Source organism: Dipodomys spectabilis, unplaced genomic scaffold (assembly GCF_019054845.1).
Source record: "Dipodomys spectabilis isolate Male_0828 unplaced genomic scaffold, ASM1905484v1 ptg000170l, whole genome shotgun sequence".
NCBI lineage: Eukaryota > Metazoa > Chordata > Mammalia > Rodentia > Heteromyidae > Dipodomys > Dipodomys spectabilis.
This window is the reverse complement of record NW_024870847.1, coordinates 2,318,377-2,323,758: the sequence shown is the minus strand read 5'-3', so window position 1 is coordinate 2,323,758 and position 5,382 is coordinate 2,318,377. Positions and strand designations below refer to the sequence as shown.

Below are 5,382 nucleotides of genomic sequence, written 5' to 3'. Positions count from 1 at the left end.
CTAGGTTTGGGGTTTGTTTTCAGTTTTGTTTTTGTTTTATGGGTTCGTCCTAGAGCTTGAACTCTTGGCCTGGGCAGTGTCTCTGAGCCTGTTTATACTCAAGGCTCGTGCCCTACCACTTCAACCTCAGTGCCACTTGAGTCTGGCTTTTGTGAAGAAGTTTTTTGGAGATAAGATTCTAAGAAACCTTCCTGCCTGGGTGGGCTTTGAACCATAATTTTCCTATCTTTGCATCCTGAATATCTATGATAGTTAACAAAGTATAAATATAAATAATATTTGCATGTGTTCTGATCTCAAGAATACCAGTGGAGGAAAAATGATGCAGTTCATTTTATTGTGGTGTTCTTTTCAGAACAAGGAGGGCCTCACATTAGCAGAGGTGTAGTATTTTTGACTTTTTAAAATGTAACTTATTAAATGATGTAATTTATTAGCTAATGTTTGGGTTTGAAATTTAGGAGGCTGATCTATTTATCACATTTCTTGAAGGCCCTTACTGAAAAACACAAATTGTGGGTGGTACTATTTCTACACTTTAATGAAAGGTTGAACGTGTTTTGCATTAGTGTTGTGTAAATAATTCAACTCTATTGTAACTTGTTCCCTACACTTGAAAAACTTGTAATGTCACTAAGTATCATCAACTTGTCAAATGTTATTTTGGCGAATGTGATTTTGAAAAGTTTATTTGAAAAGGAATACACTTTTAGGAGATTCAATGTAGATTATCATTGGTTTGAGAGTGACATTTTTATACCACAGAACCATGTTGTACTGAAGTCCCAGTGTTTTGAAGCACTTCTTAGTGCTTCAAATGTTTTTTCTGAATTACATTTGACCTCTAAGTCAAGTTTTCTGGGCTTTGGTAGATCAATTATGGATCTATCCTTCCAGGAACTATTTTTTGGCCAATTTATGTTGGAATAAAATCTTTTATTAATCATAGGGGTGGGGTATTAAAAATAATCTTATGACACTTTGTGAACTTGTTTACTCATATGGGCTGGTCATCTGTAAGTTGAATGTTTGAATTACAGTACTTTCTCTCAAATTTTGTGATCTCATCCTTCATTTTAAATTGCCTTGCATTTCACAATTGCTTGCTGCTAATTCCTGCATCTCAAGGAATTGGGGCCCTGAAATGTAGGAAATGAGAAATTGAGATGGGTATTCAATTATTTGTGTTGACATATTGCATGGGCCTTGGTGGGAAGACTTGCCCCTATTATCTGATGATGCAGGCAACTGGGACCTGGGATCCTAGGACCCATGGTTACTGCAGAAGAATAATATTTTTTTAGACATCTTAGCAAAATTTGGGCATAATCAGTAGGAATGCTTCAGAAATATGGAGAAAAACAGCCTGGGACAAGAGAGTTAAAACACTAAACAGAGCAGCAGGGTAAAATCCATTATAGATTAGAGGAAAACACTGTTTTTTACCATGTGGATTCAGAAGACCAAGAACAGTTACAATGTATCACAAGTTTATACTAAAAACATTGCATTGATACTTTTTTATAGTCTAATATATATTTTAAACCTAATTATTTATATTCCAAATCTATTTATTGGAATAAATAAGTATCAATTTATTTGTCCAATTATCAACTAATTCCAGTAAGTTTCACTGTGTGAAATATAAAATAGGCACATATAAATATAAAATATATAACTATATATAATATAATTAAAAGACACGTGTGTTGCATTGTTCTGTTGTAGTTACTGTATCAAAGCCAACTTTGTTTTAAAGTATTATTCCATTATCTCTACCTCAGTGTTTGATAGAGTTAGACCTAAAACTTTACCATTTGTAGATTTACAGCATGGAGGCAATAGGAAACACTGTGATTAAAGCATTATCATTTTAATGCCTAATAATGAGGAGAAACATATGGACTTCTGAAAATATTTGGTGATAAAAAGGCAGTAGTGTAAGTTCCTGCCTGGTTGGATGGTAGACAGGCCAGGACATTAAGTAATCATGCATACCAACAATTTTTTCACCTTCTTGGCTTTAGCTACTTTTGAAATGGAAGGTATAATAAACAATTATATTTTGATAAAATACCTTCTAGTCTGAACAGTTCTGTTTGAACTGCTCATCTCTCCATGATCCCTTGTAACCAAGATTAGTTTTGTTCCAGTAAGACAATCTATGCTGTCAGGGTAAGATGTTCTGATTGGTCTGTTCCCACATGGAAAAAGCGTAAAGGCTCAGGTAGACATTTGTGCCAGTAACACCTCATTTGGGAAAATGTCAGCTGAAGAAGTTTAGAAGTAGCTCTCAAGCAACGCTTACTTTGAATCCATTAGGTCCACAAAGCTAATTCAGTTGGATAAATAAATACTTGAAAAAGCCATCACCTTTGGACCTATCTATAAATAATTGAGAGTACGATCAAATTCCAAATCAAAAGACTTAAGATAGTCATTCACAAAAAAATTTGCAAATGTGAGTAATCAACTGATCAATATAATTTTTTCCACTATTCACAGAATTTTAGGGAAATAAGACCGATAGCATTGTTAGGAACAATAAGGTTTCCTTGTTACAAGTAGGCACCCATAGGTATAAGCCTGTATAAAGATTGCTTCATTAACTACATAATTTAGAGGATACTACATGCTTCAGCAGCATGTATACTCAAATTACAATACAGATACTAACATGGCACTTGCACAAGGATAATATGAAAATTTGAGAAATATTCCATATTTTTCATTCTTCAGATGCAAGAAATGAAAAACAGTTATTAAAAAGTTGATTACAAAATTACAAGTATAACAATACACACAATTCATATAATTAAATTTAGTTTGACATCAGTGTATTAAATCTTCACCTCAGATAGGCGTTTACATAACATAAACTTTACAAAAATTTTCAAATTAGACAACATTGTCATTTTATCCCAAAGAAAAATAATATTAAGACCTAGAAAAAAAGGAATAAAACTGTTTCTATATGGAATGCAATCGGAAAGGACATGTTAATGAACCTATATATTATAAAATAATGTAGAATTCAAAGTATATCTAGGAGAAAATAAAATAAATTATGAACATTATTCAAACATAGAATATAGAATATTTTAAAATATACATTTTCATGCAAGCATCAGAAATATTTTATCTTCTGTACTACTCATTTCAACAGGTAAGTTAAAATTATTTCTGATTAAAAAATCATAAAACCTGAAGAAATCATTGTACATGTATACAAAAACTATTTAATACATTTTGACATCCAATGCAGGCAATTCACTTGGAAGAATTCTGCGGAATCCATGAATTTTTACAGTAAAATATTGGTGTTGCCAGGCACTGGTGGCTCATGCCTATAAACCCTAGCTACACAGGAGGCTGAGATCTGAGGATCATGGTTCAAAGCCAGCCTGGGAAGGAAAGTCTGTGGTACTCTTATCTCCAATAATCCACTAGAAAACTGGAAGTGAAGCTCTGGCTCAAGTGGTAGAGCACTCATCTTGAGCTGAAAAGCATAGGGATAGCTCCCAGGCCCAGGGTTCAAGCCCCATGACCGACCAAAAAATAAAAAAAGATATTGCTCTTAGGACTTAGGTGAACAATTTGTGCAGCCTTCCAAAACTTCATAGAGGTAATGATACATACTTACCTTTTTGGCAATATCAAATGCAGTTTCTTCTATGTTGTTCATCAGGCCTGGTTTTAGATAATGGTTCAAAAGAAGGAGATCCAGTGTATCTTTGCTATCTCAATTCTCAGCAGCAAGATGTGAGGGTGTCAAGAGGCCTTTAGTTTGGGCATTGGTATCTGTATCATGATGAAGTAGGAAAGAAGCCACTCTGGTATTATTCCACGTATATGCACTATGCAGGGGTGTCCAGTCATCTACAGTTATTGCATGTGCCACTTGAGACACCAACTCACTGACAATGCCTAAGTGTCCACTGTAGGCATCTCGATGAAGAGGGGTATACTCATCGTCATCCCTACTATTCACATGAGTGGCCTTTTGGGAAAGAAGTCTCCGCACTGTAGTAAGCCGAATATTTTTGGCAGCCCAATGAAGAAACTTGCTTGGATACTTCTCCATTTTTTTCTTGCAGTTGATACCATTCCGTACTTTTTCATGTTGTTCCTCATATTCCTAAGAATTTTCTAATCAGAGACTTTGAGTGCAGTGAGAATGAGGTGTCCATGTATTTCCCTAATAGTTCATATTGTTTGAACTGATCAGAAATATTCGTTGAATTTTCTGCATCTGTTTTTTCACCATTATTTGTTTTCTCTTTTTCCAATTTTACTATTCGAAATTATTCTAACTGGAAAGTAGGGAATTTATGGAGAGCAGAGGAAAGATGTTCCTCCGTATTCAAAAATACACACTGAAAATGAGGACCAGTGATGTCTTCATGTGCAACTTATTCTAGGAATGAGAAAATAGGATCTAATGCCTTCTATGTAAATGATTTGGGAAATGGCAAAGCAAAAAGTGAAATGATGCAAGCAAAAATATAAAAGCAAAATAAATTAGGATAATTATGGAACAATCATATTATCCATGAGAACCAAGAAAGGGAGAGAGAGAAAGACAGATGTGCAGTGACCTAGCTAGCCACAAAATCTATGCCTCTGATCAATTTATAGAGCAAACAAAATTTTATTTTTTAAAAAAGATGGAAATAGAATTCATGTAATTACTTAAAGTTAGTAAATACATTTTTAGTAGCCTACATAAAGACATAACTTTGATCAAATTACAGAAAATCAACTAAATCCTTGATAATTCTAGTAACAGATCTGACTGAAATCAGTTGAATCATGCTTTTCCTGTACAATGAAAGAATAGGAGGGTAGTAAAGCAGCTAGAGAAGTCAGGGAGATGGTATCTGTGACAAAACTTTGTGGAAATTGGCATTGAGGATTTCTTACTCATGATCCACTTGCACTGGAAGCATGATTCTGAACTATTGCTTGCTGATTCTGAACTACTGATTTGATCATTATATTCTCCAAGAAAAAAATGTGAATTGATAGGTAAGGACTACTAATACATTTTGACCTCCTCACTTTCAATCATCAACATCACATGAAGACTATAGACAGGCCTACTTTTTAGATGAAAGCAAATGTCTTTTAAAAAAACAAGGAATGTATGTAGTCATGCAAAGGACTTCTATTTTACTAATGCCTCATGCATTTTTCTAATGTTGGGTACCAATATATAATGGATCTATTAGAAAACTCTTAACGCTCATATGTTCAATGGTGAGTTCTCTTACACTATATCATGGTATTTTTTGTGTATGGTCTTAAGAATAAATTTACATTACTAATTTGTATTTCTGACAGGACAGTATCATCACTGTACACCTTGCTTCTATACTCTCA

At 34.0% G+C, this 5,382-nt stretch overlaps 1 pseudogene; it reads left to right on the top strand.

Annotated features, from left to right (window-relative positions):
- The first annotated feature begins 2,632 nt into the window (after positions 1 to 2,632).
- On the top strand, positions 2,633 to 2,729 carry LOC122119493 (annotated as a pseudogene).
- Positions 2,730 to 5,382: the final 2,653 nt, after the last annotated feature.